This window comes from Phyllobates terribilis, unplaced genomic scaffold, assembly GCF_046119375.1.
Source record: "Phyllobates terribilis strain yellow unplaced genomic scaffold, ASM4611937v1 Scaffold_3__8_contigs__length_932513732, whole genome shotgun sequence".
In the NCBI taxonomy this organism is placed as follows: Eukaryota; Metazoa; Chordata; class Amphibia; order Anura; family Dendrobatidae; genus Phyllobates; species Phyllobates terribilis.
Window position 1 is genome coordinate 17,196,349 of NW_027362763.1, and position 17,465 is coordinate 17,213,813.

Consider the following 17,465-nt stretch of genomic DNA (forward strand, 5'->3'; position numbering starts at 1 on the left):
GCCAAGAGTGTGCAAAGCAGTCATCAAAGCAAAAGGTGGCTACTGTGAAGAACCTAGAATATAAGACATATTTTCAGTTGTTTCACACTTTTATGTTAAGTATATAATTCCACATGTGTTAATTCATAGTTTTGATGCCTTCAGTGTGAATGTACAATTTTCATAGTCATGAAAATACAGAAAAATCTTTAAATGAGAAGGTGTGTCCAAACTTTTGGTCTGTACTGTGTATCAGTACATGAATCACTCTCTCTCTCTCCTCTCTCTCTCTCTATCTCTCTCTCTCTCTCTCATCAGTAGACACATCACACTGCTGGATGTTGGGGATTATACTTGTCACTCTGATGCTGCTTATTGACTGCAGCCGCAAGGGTTTCTGGGTGATGTAGTTTTCATCTCTCTGCACATTCTCGTTATCAGAAAATAGAAACTGCAAGATCCACGATGCAGCTGGAAAGTTCTCATCTCCCAGAATTCTGTGCGGTCTCAGCTCCTCCCCCCCACTCCTGACTGTTTTCTGTCTAAAGCCCAGCATCCCCAATATACTCAGGTATGTGACCTCATATATCCTCATTATATACCCTACATACATATATATATATCATATCCTATATATACAGGTGTGTGACCTCATATATCCTCATTATATACCCTACATACATATATACACATCATACCCTATATATACAGGTGTGTGACCTCATATATCCTCATTATATACCCTACATACATATATATATATATATCATATCCTATATATACAGGTGTGTGACCTCATATATCCTCATTATATACCCTACATACATATATATATATATCATATCCTATATATACAGGTGTGTGACCTCATATATCCTCATTATATACCCTACATACATATATATATACATCATATCCTATATATACAGGTGTGTGACCTCATATATCCTCATTATATACCCTACATACATATATATATACATCATATCCTATATATACAGGTGTGTGACCTCATATATCCTCATTATATACCCTACATACATATATACACATCATACCCTATATATACAGGTGTGTGACCTCATATATCCTCATTATATACCCTACATATATATACACATCATACCCTATATATACATGTGTGTGACCTCATATATCCTCATTATATACCCTACATACATATGTACACATCATATCCTATATATACAGGTATGTGACCTCATATATCCTCATTATATACCCTACATACATATATACACATCATATCCTATATATACAGGTGTGTGACCTCATATATCCTCATTATATACTCTACATATATATATATATATATATATATACATCATATCCTATATATACTGTTATGTGACTTCATATATCCTCATTATATAGCCTACATACATATATACACATCATACCCTATATATACAGGTGTGTGACCTCATATATCCTCATTATATACCCTACATACATATATACACATCATATCCTATATATACAGGTATGTGACCTCATATATCCTCATTATATACCCTACATATATATACACATCATATCATATATATACAGGTATGTGACCTCATATATCTTCATTATATACCCTACATACATATATATACACATCATATCCTATATATACAGGTGTGTGACCTCATATGTCCTCATTATATACCCTACATACATATATATACACATCATATCCTATATATACAGGTGTGTGACCTCATATATCCTCATTATATACCCTACATACATATATACACATCATACCCTATATATACAGGTGTGTGACCTCATATATCCTCATTATATACCCTACATACATATATACACATCATATCCTATATATACAGGTATGTGACCTCATATATCCTCATTATATACCCTACATACATATATACACATCATATCCTATATATACAGGTGTGTGACCTCATATATCCTCATTATATACCCTACATATATATATATACATCATATCCTATATATACAGGTGTGTGACCTCATATGTCCTCATTATATACCCTACATACATATATGCACATCATATCCTATATATACAGGTGTGTGACCTCATATATCCTCATTATATACCCTACATATATATATATATACATCATATCCTATATATACAGGTGTGTGACCTCATATATCCTCATTATATACCCTACATACATATATATACATCATATCCTATATATACAGGTGTGTGACCTCATATATCCTCATTATATACCCTACATACATATATATACATCATATCCTATATATACAGGTGTGTGACCTCATATATCCTCATTATATACCCTACATATATATACACATCATATCCTATATATACAGGTATGTGACCTCATATATCCTCATTATATACCCTACATACATATATATATACATCATATCCTATATATACAGGTGTGTAACCTCATATATCCTCATTATATACCCTACATATATATACACATCATATCCTATATGTTAGAACCTTGCTGTTAGGTTTTTTTTCCTTTGCTGGTCACATGACCTTGTTGGCCTATTTAATCCTGCTCCGCCCTTCTGGCTTTGCTGGACTTCATTGTATATCTACTTTCTAGCTAGCCTGTGCTCTGTATCTAACTCTGTTAGTTTGCTTGGTCTACGGACCTCTATGTTCTATCTATTTTGTTTGTTCGTCTGTCTGCTACTATTTCTGTTAGGAGGTGTCCCATATTCCTCCCAGTCCTTAGTACTTGTAGGGATTCCCTCCCCACATCTATAGGTCTTCGTACAGACTAGATTAGGACTTTAGCAGGTCTGATCGCAGGATCAGGTTCCCTGTTACATCGTAGGGATTCAGCTGAGTCTTATAGTAGGGACAGATCTCCTCTCTTTCCTTAGCTTTGGTAGCAGAACATAACAGTAAGTCCAGCCAGCAAATTCTCTAAGGAAAGATTTTTCTGTTCCATCATGGTGTCGGTTCAGGATTTGGCTCATCGCCTGCAGGGACTCTCTCTGGAGGTGGCCGAGCTCCGTCAGCACGTGAGTAACTGTCCTGGAGCACATTTCTTGGAGCCTAAGGTATGTTTGCCGGATTTATTTTTTGGTGAACACCGAGAATTTTTTTCATTTAAAAATGCTTGCTTATTGTATTTTCGTTTGAGACCTAAGTCCTCTGGGGATGAATCCCAGCGCGTAGGGTTCATAATGTCACTTTTGCGCAAAGAGCCTCAGGAGTGGGCCTTTTCTTTGCAACCTAGTGATTCATGCTTCAGATCAGTGGATAGTTTTTTTTCTGCTTTGGGACTATTATATGATGATCCTGACCGTGTCGCATCAGCTGAGACTGAGTTGAGACGTCTAAAACAAGGATCGGGTAATGTGGAAAAATATTGTACACATTTTCGTCGTTGGTCCACTCAAACAGGGTGGAACGATTCTGCTCTGAAAAGTCTATTTCTTGCTGGGCTCAGTGAAAGGGTTAAAGACCTGCTAATTGCTTATCCTACACCTGAGGATTTGCAACAGGCTATGCAATTAGCTATACGGGTGGATAGAAGACTGCGTGCTAGGGTTAATGAGAGCAAATCCTCTGCTATGTCAGTTTCTGGTTATGATAATGTGTGTACTAACAGTGGTGAACCGATGGAGATTGGATCGGTGGCACCTCGCTCTCAAGAAAAAGACCGTCGTTTTTCGGAAGGCTTGTGCTTCTATTGCGGAAAATCTGGTCATTTGATTAAAGGCTGTGAGCTTCGGATGAAGAAAGAAAAAAAAATGGTCAGTCACGCCCGTATTGCCTGTTTAAATTCCAAGGGTATATTTTTAGCTGCTTCCACGATTGCTCAGGAAAAATTAATGGAATTTCGGGTGTTTGTTGATTGCGGGTCTACACTGAATGTAATTGATGGGGGATTCGTGGAAAAACTCAATTTAAAACCTGAACCTTTATCATCCCCCATTGCTGTGGTTTCTGTGGATGGCTCCCCTTTGAAGAATATTACTCTCAAGGTCTGTGAATTTCCTCTCACTATTAATGGTGTTCACCATGAGAAATTGGATTTGGTAGTGTTGAATAACTTGCCTTCTCCAGTAATATTGGGTTTGCCCTGGTTAAAATTTCACAATCCTGTACTGGATTGGTCTACCAGTGAAATTAAATCCTGGAGCCATAAATGTTATGACAAGTGTTGTAATGGGCGTATTGCAGCTTTGGATAGGGGAGAATTGCCTGTTCCTATTCAGGATTTTTGGAGAGTTTTTTCTGAGAAGGAATCGCAGGTTTTGCCTCCCCATAGAGACTATGATTGTTCTATTGAATTTGTCCCTGGAGCGACTCTTCCTAAAAGTCGTTTATTTAACCTTACTATTCCTGAGAGGAAGGCTTTGGAGGAATACATACAGACAAGTTTGGCCGCCGGTCACATTAGGCCCTCTAAGTCTCCTGTGGCGGTTGGATTTTTTTTTGTAAAAAAAAAGGACGGCGGTTTACGTCCTTGTCTGGATTTTCGTGAGATTAACAAAATTACGGTACGCAATCCTTACCCACTGCCATTGATTCCTGATCTGTTTAACCAGTTATTGGGGGCCAAGTGGTTCTCTAAAATTGACCTTAAGGGGGCATACAATCTGTTGCGCATGAAGGAGGGTGATGAATGGAAGACTGCTTTTAACACTCCTGTGGGTCATTTTGAGAATCTGGTTATGCCTTTTGGTCTTACTAATGCTCCAGCATTTTTTCAGAATCTGATTAATGACATCCTTAGACCTTTGATCGGTAAAAATGTGGTTGTGTATTTGGATGACATTTTGATTTATTCGCCAGATCTGGAGTCTCATTGGCGGAGCGTGCGTGAGGTATTACAGTTATTAATGGACAATTCGCTTTTTGCTAAGCTGGAGAAATGTGAGTTCGCTGTACAGAGAATTAGTTTTTTGGGCTACATTATCTCCAGCAAAGGTTTTGAGATGGATCCGGTTAAGGTTCAGGCTGTGCAGGAATGGCCTAGGCCTATTGGTTTGAAATCGATACAGAGGTTTTTGGGTTTCGCCAATTACTACAGAAAATTCATAAAAAATTGACTCTTGGTCTTCCTTTCCTCGGGTGGTCCTCATGTGTACAGTTTCTTTGTAGCGCTTGATGGTTTTTGCAACTGCACTTGGGGACACTTTCAAAGTTTGCCCAATTTTTCGGACTGACTGACCTTCAAGTAATGATAGCCACTCGTTTTTCTTTACTTAGCTGCTTTGTCTTGCCATAATACAAATTCTAACAGTCTATTCAGTAGGACTATCAGCTGTGTATCCACCTGACTTCTGCACAACACAACTGATGGTCCCAACCCCATTTATAAGGCAAGAAATCCCACTTATTAAACCTGACAGGACACACCTGTGAAGTGAAAACAATTTCCGGTTACTACCTCTTGAAGCTCATGAAGAGAATGCCAAGAGTGTGCAAAGCAGTCATCAAAGCAAAAGGTGGCTACTTTGAAGAACCTAGAATATAAGACATATTTTCAGCTGTTTCACACTTTTTTGTTCAGTATATAATTCCACATGTGTTAATTCATAATTTTGATGCCTTCAGTGTGAATGTACAATTTTCAAAGTCATGAAAATACAGAAAAATCTTTAAATGAGAAGGTGTGTCCAAACTTTTGGTCTGTACTGTATATATATATATATATATATATATATATATATATATATATATATATATATATATTGTGGTGCAGCGGCATTGCTATAATGATCTAGTATGTCTGTTTAGGCTATTTCCTCCCTCTCAGCTGACAGGTCACATGACTGTGACATCACACAGGTCCTTTTTGCTCACAGAAGGTATGGATACGTGACTGTGGGATAAGCACAGGTCCTGTGGCTGTTTCTACAGGATATCAAAACCCTGGTGATTTGAGACAAGTGTGTAGAGGTGCAAGGGGTGTGACAGGCGTGTTTCCTGTTACCCATTACCCGTGTGCGGACACCGTGTGAGAGACATGAGGCTGTTCCCTGTGTGTGAGGGAACACCGTTGCCAGACCAGGAGCTATCCACCCTGAAAGAGGCAATAAAAGTTGAAGTGTCTGCTCATGACCATGAGGCAGAAAAGAGGTATGGAAAGTTCAATGAGGAACTGCAACAGAGTAATAGAGATTATGAGGATCTCCTCAAGGTGAAGGAAAAACTAGAGGAGGATAAGGCGGGTGCAGAGCAAGTGCGCCAAGTGGTTGAGACCACTCTGCAAGATATCCGTGAGGAGAATGATGATCTCTGGGGAAAGACCCTAGATCTAGAAGCTCAGGTGAAGGAGCTACAGATGTCCTGTGATACTCTCCAGAAGGCGGAGACGTACCTTAAGGAAATAGTCAGCAAGATGGAAGCTGAGCGAGAGAAGATAGAGGAGTCCATCGGAAAAGCCACAGACCAGGGCCAGGAGTTGACCGCTGGTGATGGGAGGTATGAAGCAGATACCTCCTCGAGTGATGTGGGCTCGGAGGATTCGGTGGATGTCGGAGCCGAGATCAAGCAGCTCAAGGAGTTGCTACAAGTCCAGTGGACGCAAGAGAAGCGTGAGAGACTGGCTATTGAGAGCCGAGTGGGCGCATTGGAGACGGACAGGTCTGAGAGAGCTCTGCTGCTGGAAGAGCAGTTGAAGCAGGAAGAGCTTCAGAGATGGACTGCTGAGAGGCGAGTAACTGAGCTGGAAGGAGAAGTTTTAGAGCTCAAAGGTCGCCTAGCAAAGTGTCACGTGGTGAACGAGGTCTCCTTGGAGGAGGGAAAAGGCAAACAAGTTGCACTTACTCCCTTAGACCATGAGAAGGTGGACCTGAGGAGAGCTAAGAGTATGGTGTTGGAAGATAAAGGTGAAGTGGAGGTGGTCAAGACGAAAAGTTGTGAAGTTGTAGCTGTGAGTCAGCTCAGGGGAAGCATCCAGGGTGAAGAAGCTGGAAGTCCGTTTTCCCTGAAACCTGAGCTGGTTGATCGTCTGGAAACCACTGATGAGACCGAAACGTCTCGGTACAAGTGCCTCGTAGATGTACCCGAGGACTTGAGGGAAGAATGCACCTGTGAGTTCGTGCATGAGGAGTTTAAGAAGGCCGTGGGAGCCTGTAAGGTGTACTCGACCTCAGAAGCTAAACAGCTGGTGGTCCTGTCCACAACCGAAGTCACGGTGAAGAGGGTGGCGATCCTGAGTGACATACATTGGCGATGTATTCGCACGAAGCGGTTTCTCCGGTTGAAGACGGAGCAAGCCGCTAGACAACTGGAGCTGATGAGAAAGGCTCACAGTCTGCGAGAAGAGGTCATCCGGGTGCCTCGTGTTCTGGTGAGAGAGCTCATTGGGAGAAATGGCCGAGCCATGCAGATGATGGTCAAGAAGTCTGGTGTGGTGAAAGTAAGCAGTCCACGTGATCGTCAGGACTGGATACCGGATGAAGACTGCATGGTCTCATTCTACGCTATAGGAACGGAAGAAAGTCTTGCATATATGAGCATGCTGGTGGAGTACCGAGTGACCTACCTGCGAGAGGTGGAACAATTGAATCTCGCTAGACTGCGAGTAGATGGACAGCATCATCTGAGCAGTAGAGGATGGCAGCCGTCTGGAAATGGTGGGACCCGACAGAGAAGGGGGCCCCTAGATAACAGAACACCTGAAGTTAGGGACCCTTCAAGATGTCCTGAGAGTAGTGGGCGTGGGTTTAGAGGTAGTGAGACCTCCAGTAACTCAGGTTTGGGTGGCCCGTACAAACGACCCAATAGAGGACTGGACAATATGGAGTCGAACCGGACCTTGGGTACAAGGACATGTGAGTCGCACTGCCGTATTGACCGCTGGGAGCGGGGGAGACCTGACAGGGTTTCGACTGACCGCTGGGAGCGGGGGAGACCTGACAAGGTTACGACCCGGAAAGGTGACCTGACGAAGTCAGTGACATTGACAGATGGGAGGTCCCTAAGGAATGGGCTAATGTCAATGAATAATGTTCCAGGGGCTGGACAACGTAAGGGTCAAGTGCATGGTCTCTGTGTGAACTGTGGGTTATAAACTGTTGTGTATATTATGTGTTCAACCCCACAGGTTTGAACAGAGGGGGGGAATATGTGGTGCAGCGGCATTGCTATAATGATCTAGTATGTCTGTTTAGGCTATTTCCTCCCTCTCAGCTGACTGGTCACATGACTGTGACATCACACAGGTCCTTTTTGCTCACAGAAGGTATGGACACGTGACTGTGAGATAAGCACAGGTCCTGTGGCTGTTTCTACAGGATATCAAAACCCTGGTGATTTGAGACGAGTGTGTAGAGGTGCAAGGGGTGTGACAGGCGTGTTTCCTGTTACCCGTTACCCGTGTGCGGACACCGTGTGAGAGACATGAGGCTGTTCCCTGTGTGTGAGGGAACACCGCTCGTGTGAGGCCTGGTGAAGCCTGGTGGACTCCTGGAGGGTGAAGCCTGGATCTGAGTGTAACTAGATGCCAGTAAGCCTTGGAGGGCCAGAAGGCTAGAAACCCCTATCGGGCGGAACCAAATGGACTGAAGCAGCCGTAAGCCAGCAAAGGTAATACTCTTGTGTTATGGACACTTACCTAGACATTGTGTTAGTATTACCTTGCGGAAGGCTGTAATTAGAGCCAAGTGGGCCGGTCTGCCACATTGGGCTCGTGGACTTTATCAGTGTGTCGGTGAGCCACTAAGATGTACTGAGTGATCAGCAGTTTATGGAGTTAATAAACTGCTGAGTTGAGAAATACCGAAAAATATGGCTGGTGTGTTTGTAAATTGACGCAGTGAAGCGAGTATCCCCCAGGATAATGACAAGCGCTGCCTTACAATATATATATATATATATATATATATATATATATATATATATAATATCCTATATATACTGGTATGTGACCTCATATATCCTCATTATATACCCTACATACATATATACACATCATATCCTATATATACAGGTATGTGACCTCATATATCCTCATTATATACCCTACATACATATATACACATCATATCCTATATATACAGGTGTGTGACCTCATATATCCTCATTATATACCTTACATACATATATACACATCATATCCTATATATACAGGTGTGTGACCTCATATATCCTCATTATATACCCTACATACATATATACACATCATATCCTATATATATAGGTGTGTGACCTCATATATCCTCATTATATACCCTACATACATATATATACATCATATCCTATATATACAGGTATGTGACCTCATATATCCTCATTATATACCCTACATACATATATATACATCATATCCTATATATACTGGTATGTGACCTCATATATCCTCATTATATACCCTACATACATATATATACATCATACCCTATATATACAGGTATGTGACCTCATATATCCTCATTATATACCCTACATACATATATATATATATCATACCCTATATATACAGGTATGTGACCTCATATATTCTCATTATATACCCTACATACATAGGATATGATGTGTATATATATATGTATGTAGGGTATATAATGAGGATATATGAGGTCACATACCTGTATATATAGGATATGATGTATATATATGTATACAGGTATGTGACCTCATACTGTATATCCTCATTATATACCCTACATACATATATGTACATCATATCCTATATATGCAGGTGTGTGACCTCATATATCCTCATTATATACCCTACATACATATATACACATCATACCCTATATATACAGGTGTGTGACCTCATATATCCTCATTATATACCCTACATACATATATACACATATCCTATATATACAGGTATGTGACCTCATATATCCTCATTATATACCCTGCATACATATATACACATCATATCCTATATGTACAGGTATGTGACCTCATATATCCTCATTATATACCCTACATACTTATATATACATCATACCCTATATATACAGGTATGTGACCTCATATATCCTCATTATATACCCTACATACATATATACACATCATATCCTATATATACACAGGTATGTGACCTCATATATCCTCATTATATACCCTACATACATATATACACATATCCTATATATACAGGTGTGTGACCTCATATATCCTCATTATATACCCTGCATACATATATATACACATATCCTATATATACAGGTATGTGACCTCATATATCCTCATTATATACCCTGCATACATATATACACATCATATCCTATATATACAGGTATGTGACCTCATATATCCTCATTATATACCCTACATACTTATATATACATCATACCCTATGTATACAGGTATGTGACTTCATATACAATACAATGCAATACAAAGAAGCTTTATTGGCAGGACCAAATAAACATTAGTTTTGCCAAAGCAAGTGTGCAGTAGGGGATAGGGATGGGGACTGTGGGGGTGATGGATGGGGGCTGTGGGGGTGATGGATGGGAATGGTGGATGGGGACTGTGGGGGTGATGGATGGGGATGGTGGATGGGGACTGTGGGGGTGATGGATGGGGACTGTGGGGGTGATGGATGGGGGCTGTGGGGGTGATGGATGGGGGCTGTGGGGGTGATGGATGGGGACTGTGGGGGTGATGGATGGGGGCTGTGGGGGTGATGGATGGGGACTGTGGGGGTGATGGATGGGGGCTGTGGGGGTGATGGATGGGGGCTGTGGGGGTGATGGATGGGAATGGTGGATGGGGACTGTGGGGGTGATGGATGGGGATGGTGGATGGGGACTGTGGGGGTGATGGATGGGGACTGTGGGGGTGATGGATGGGGGCTGTGGGGGTGATGGATGGGGGCTGTGGGGGTGATGGATGGGGACTGTGGGGGTGATGGATGGGGGCTGTGGGGGTGATGGATGGGGACTGTGGGGGTGATGGATGGGGGCTGTGGGGGTGATGGATGGGGCATATTCAGGGTGGGGGCTGTGGAAGTCCATGGCATATCACAGTCCTCTTTCTCGCAGTCTGTGGCATGCATTCACATACTGTGCTGCTATCTCCACCGCGCGCTCTTCTTCCCCCAGCAGGATATATGTTTTCTCTTCCTCCTTCATGGATATGAAGTTTGGGAAGAGATCACAGAGTCTCCTGAAGTGAGTGTCCCTCACTGCTGAGTATTTGGTGCAGTGTAGCAGGAAGTGGGTCTCATCCTCCAGGGCCTCCAGGTCACAGTGTGGGCACAGTCTGTCCTCTCTGGGCTTGTAGCTTTGCCTGTGCCGGCCAACCTCGATGGCCAGATTGTGGGCGCTGAGTCTATAGCGGCTCAGGATCTGGCGGTCTCTGGGGTCCGGGAGTTTCTCCAGATATGGAGCCAGTCTGTATTTTCTCTGTAGACTCTGGTACATGGTCAGTTTCTGTGAGGCGTTGATATCGTTCCTCCAGTCACTGACGTATCTCTCCTGGGCCTCATCTACCATCTGCCTGATTCTGGCTTTGGTCAGGCTGCTGCTGCTGTTGTTGTTGTTTTGGTCAGGGTGGGTTTGGGTGAGCTGTTCAGTGGGTCCTGGTTTGTTTGACCCCCTTACATGTAGCAGGGCTTTATGGTGATGGGAGCTTGGATTGCTACTATGTAGGTGAGCCTGGGAGGACAGCGCCCTCTTCAGGACTGCTAGGTGCAGTGGGAATCTGCCCAGCTCAGCCCGACATGCACTGGTGGTGGTGCTCCGATGGACCTGGAGAAGGTGCTTACAGAATTCCAGGTGGAATATTTCTGTTGGGCTGGAATCCCACCTTGACCAGTCAGGGTATGTGTGAGGACCCCAGACTTCGCTGCCGTACAGGAGGATTGGGGTGATGATGGCATCGAAGATTTTTAGCCAGACCCTCACTGGTGGCTTCAGATGGTAGAGTTTCCTACGGATGGCATAGAAGGTTTTGCAGGCCTTGTCCTTCAGGGTCTCTATGGCGTGTTTGAAGCCCTCTGACCGATGAATTTCCAGGCCCAAGTAGGTGTACTTGTCCGTTTCTGTAAGAGCGCAGTTGTTTAGCACAAATGAAGGGTGCTGGTCCCATCTTGTTTTTCTCTTCTGGAACACCATGATGTTGGTTTTGTTTGGGTTGATGAGTAATGCCCATGTGGAGCTGAATTTCTCCAAGGTTTTCAGATTGTCTTGGAGACCCTTCTCGGTTGGTGATAGCAGCAATAGGTCATCTGCATACAGCAGGAATTTAACCTGGGCGTCATGGAGTGTGAGACCTGGTGCCGCAGAGGATTCTAGGGCAGTGGCCAGCTCATTATATACCCTACATACATATATACACATCATATCCTATATATACAGGTATGTGACTTCATATATCCTCATTATATACCCTACATACCTATATATACAAATATCCTATATATACAGGTATGTGACCTCATATATTCTCATTATATACCCTACATACATATATATACACATATCCTATGTATACAGGTGTGTGACCTCATATATCCTCATTATATACCCTATATACATATATATATATATATATATATATATATATCATACCCTATATATACAGGTGTGTGACTTCATATATCCTCATTATATACCCTACATACATATATATACACATATCCTATGTATACAGGTGTGTGACCTCATAAATCCTCATTATATACCCTACATACATATATATACATCATATCCTATATATACAGGTATGTGACCTCATATATCCTCATTTTATACCCTGCATACATATATATACACATGTCCTATATATACAGGTATGTGACCTCATATATCCTCATTATATACCCTACATACATATATACAGTACAGACCAAACGTTTGGACACACCTTCTCATTTAAAGATTTTTCTGTATTTTCATGACTATGAAAATTGTACATTCACACTGAAGGCATCAAAACTATGAATTAACACATGTGGAATTATATACTTAACAAAAAAGTGTGAAACAACTGAAAATATGTCTTATATTCTAGGTTCTTCAAAGTAGCCACCTTTTGCTTTGATGACTGCTTTGCACACTCTTGGCATTCTCTTGATGAGCTTCAAGAGGTAGTCACCGGAAATGGTTTTCACTTCACAGGTGTGCCCTGTCAGGTTTAATAAGTGGGATTTCATGCCTTATAAATGGGGTTGGGACCATCAGTTGTGTTGTGCAGAAGTCAGGTGGATACACAGCATCTTGCAGCGGCATGCTATTCCATCCGGTTTGCGTTTAGTTGGACCATCATTTATTTTTCAACAGGACAATGACCCCAAACACACCTCCAGGCTGTGTAAGGGCTATTTGACCAAGGAGGAGAGTGATGGGGTGCTACGCCAGATGACCTGGCCTCCACAGTCACCAGACCTGAACCCAAATCGAGATGGTTTGGGGTGAGCTGGACCGCAGAGTGAACGCAAAAGGGCCAACAAGTGCTAAGCATCTCTGGGAACTCCTTCAAGATTGTTGAAAGACCATTTCCGGTGACTACCTCTTGAAGCTCATCAAGAGAATGCCAAGAGTGTGCAAAGCAGTCATCAAAGCAAAAGGTGGCTACTTTGAAGAACCTAGAATATAAGACATATTTTCAGTTGTTTCACACTTTTTTGTTAAGTATATAATTTCACATGTGTTAATTCATAGTTTTGATGCCTCCAGTGTGAATGTACAATTTTCATAGTCATGAAAATACAGAAAAATCTTTAAATGAGAAGGTGTGTCCAAACTTTTGGTCTGTACTGTATATATTGTGAGGCAGTGACGGGGATCGTACACTGTGTGCAGAATTATTAGGCAAATGAGTATTTTGATCACATGATACTTTTTCTACATGTTGTCCTACTCCAAGCTGCATAGGCTTGAGAGCCAACTACCAATTAAGTAAATCTGGTGATGTGCATCTCTGTAATGAGAAGGGGTGTTGAATAATGACATCAACACCCTATATAAGGTGTGCTTAATTATTAGGCCACTTCCTTTCCTTTGGCAAAATGGGTCAGAAGATAGATTTGACGGGCTCTGAAAAGTCCAAAATTGTGAGATGTCTTGCAGAGGGATGCAGCAGTCTTGAAATTTCCAAACTTTTGAAGCGTGATCACCAAACAATCAAGCATTTCATGGCTAATAGCCAACAGGGTCGCAAGAAGCGTGTTGGCCAAAAAAGGCACAAAATAACTGCCCATGAATTGAGGAAAATCAAGCGTGAAGCTGCCAAGATGCCATTCACCACCAGTTTTGCCATATTTCAGAGCTGCAACGTTACTGGAGTATCAAAAAGCACAAGGTGTGCGATACTCAGGGACATGGTCAAGGTAAGGAAGGCTGAAAAACCACCACCTTTGAACAAGAAACATAAGATAAAACATGAAGAATGGCCCAAGAAATATCTTAAGACTGAATTTTCAAAGGTTTTATGGACTGCTGAAATGAGAGTGACTCTTGATGAGCCAGAGGCTGGATCAGTAAAGGGCAGAGAGCTCCACTCCGACTCAAGACGCCAGCAAGGTGGAGGTGGGGTACTGGTATGGGCTGGTATCATCAAAGATGAACTTGTGGGACCTTTTCGGGTCGAGGATGGAGTGAAGCTCAACTCCCAGACCTACTGCCAGTTTATGGAAGACAACTTCTTCAAGCAGTGGTACAGGAAGAAGTCGGTATCGTTCAAGAAAAACATGATTTTCATGCAGGACAATGCTCCATCACATGCATCCAACTACTCCACAGCGTGGCTGGCCAGTAAAGGTCTAAAAGAAGAAAAAATAATGACATGGCCCCCTTGTTCACCTGATCTGAACCCCATAGAGAACCTATGGTCCATCATAAAATGTGAGATCTACAGGGATGGAAAACAGTACACCTCTGGGAGCAGTGTCTGGGAGGCTGTGGTGGCTGCTGCACGCAATGTTGATCGAAAACAGATAAAGTAACTGACAGAATCTATGGATGGAGGCTGTTGAGTGTCATCATAAAGACTGGTGGCTATATTCATCACTCATTTTTTGTTTTTGCATGTCAGAAATGTTTATTTCTAGATTTTGTGCACTGATATTGGTTTACCTGGTGAAAATAAACAAGTGAGATGGGATTATATTTGGTTTTTATTAAGTTGCCTAATAATTCGGCACAGTAATAGTTACCTGCACAAACAGATATCCTCCTAAGATAGCCAAATCTAAAAAAACCCCACTCCAACTTCCAAAAATATTAAGCTTGGATATTTATGAGTCTTTTGGGTTGATTGAGAACATAGTTGTTAATCAATAATAAAAATAATCCTCTAAAATACAACTAGAGGTAGGCCTAGGGACGGTATTGTCACAAAAAGTGAAAGGTGAAGAGCACCCGGTCACCTACTTGAGTAGAAAACTTGTCCCAGCAGAGAAAAACTATAGCGTGGTAGAGAAAGAGTGTTTGGCTATTAAGTGGGCCTTGGAATCGCTACATTATTTACTCAGACGTCAGTTCCGCTTGGTGACGGACCACTCACCCTTGGTATGGATGAGGAACGCCAAGGAGAGGAATGCGTGAGTCACCAGGTGGTTTCTGTCACTGCAAAATTTCAGTTTCTCTGTAGAACATCGCCCTGGGAAGTCGCAGGCAAACGCGGATTCCCTGTCCCGGGCACCCTGTATGGTGACAAATGTTTAACCCCACAAGTTTGAACAGAGGGGGAGGATATGTGAGGCAGTAACGGGGATCGTATACGAGGGCCATTATATATCCCCCAGAATGTGTACAGAGATTTATTAAACCCATTGAAGTGCATTGCAGTCACAGACACACCTGCTGCTGCAATGCAGGAATTAAGGTGAGCATTGACCTGGTCAGGCTTTCTGGCTAAGGCAGATTAGTAAAACCCGGCAGGGCCTTCATTTCTTGGAGGAGGCTACAGGAAGGCAGTGGGGCAGCCTCCTCCCTTCAACCCAGGTTTTCCAGTGGCTCTTGCCACAGGTCCTTTAAAAACCCTGCACTAAGGATTAGTGTTGTTCAGTATTGTGACCTGCTTGGAGCATAGCAGGAAAGCTCGGCGGGCCTGTGTGTAGCTGAACCCACGCCTGGGAAGGCTCTGCACCCATCAGACTTTGAGCGGCCCGACGTGGCCGTTGCCCACGGCAACCGTTGTTATGGACTTATGTTAACCCTGCTGAGAACCGGAGGACTTTCTGTTTTACCCGTGAGTGCTGAATAAAAGCTGCTTATGTTGGACTTGCTTGGGTCACTGCCTCAGCTACTGCACAGTGTGAACACCGCCGCCTTACAGCTTGGTGGAGAATGCGGGCATTGTGACTGAGGCATACCCCCCCGGCAGCTGCATCACCACAATCCGGCCTGCCACCTTTCAGCCCTACCCCGTGGACAAAATGGAGGAGCTGTTAATGCAGTTGGTACTCACCCAGCAGCAGCAGCTGCTGTCTCAGCGGCAACAGCAGGAACAGCAGCATAATCAGCAGCAGCAGCAAAAAACGAATGAACTGATGCTACAATAGATTGCTGCCCTGCGGGAAATAGTCACAGTGCCGAACCCGGAATGTCGAGAGGCCCGGGACAAGGTTCGCTCAGCGTTGAGGAAGATGGGACCGGAGGACGACGTGGAAGCCTTTCTGACCATCTACGAACGCACGGCAGAGTGGGAAAACCTACCAGCTGGCCAGTGGGCAGAAGTGGTGGCTCCGTTTTTGGTCGACGATGCCCAGAAGGCCTACTTCGACCTCAGTCGGGAGGACGCCCAGGACTACCAGAAACTCAAAGGTGAGATCCTTGCCCGGCTGGGGGTCAATACGTACATGAGGGCTCAGCGCGTATTTTCATGGTCCTTTGTGGAGACCCGACCCACCCAGTCTCAGGCTTTTGACCTTTTGCAGCTGGTCAAGATGTGGCTCCAGCCTGAGTCTTTGCCTCCAGCCCAGATGGTGGAGAGGGTGGTGGTCGACCGGCTGGTGAGGACTCTGCCAGCCGCTATCCAACATTGGGTAGGGCAAGGGGACCCCGGCATCCTCGACCAGGTGATCAGCCTGATCGAGTGCTATTCGGCCAGTCGCGGCTGTCACGCCGATCCCTGCCAACCCAGTAACCGGGAAAGGGGTCGCTTCCCTGTGCTGAGGACAGTCAGCACTGTACCCGTGCTGAAGGTGTACCCCGGAGTTAGAGGAGCCGGAGACCTGTTCCCTCCCAAATGATCATAAGAACTAACAGTACCCCCACTGTTCGGTGCTGGCAATGTCAGGGGCCGGTACATGTGGTTGCTAACTGCCCCCTGACTACGGAGCCCATGGACTGCTGGTATAACCGCCGGGTCTCAATGTACGCCCAGACCGTCTGCACTGCGAGTGCCGATCCCTCGGACAGTGAACCCCCACTGTGCCAGGTAATGGTTAATGGGTACCCCATGGAGGCCCTCCTGGACTCGGGAGCCTTGTGACTTTGGTACATAGGTCGCTGGTGGCAGGAGACAACCAGAGTGGACGGACAGTCGGGGTTGTGTGTATCCATGGGGACCTCCGAGAGTACCCAACCGCGGAGGTAGTTTTGTCCACGCCATGTGG

General features: G+C 43.7%; 1 protein-coding gene across 2 annotated transcripts in view; it reads left to right on the forward strand.

Annotated features, from left to right (window-relative positions):
- The first annotated feature begins 417 nt into the window (after positions 1 to 417).
- The window catches only part of LOC141258695 (uncharacterized), an 87,168-nt gene continuing 70,120 nt past the window's right edge, over positions 418 to 17,465 (forward strand). For both annotated transcript variants that reach the window (XM_073673708.1, XM_073673705.1), the window contains exon 1: positions 418 to 550. The gene's annotated coding sequence lies outside the window, so the exon portion shown is untranslated. The remainder of the gene's footprint in view (positions 551 to 17,465) is intronic.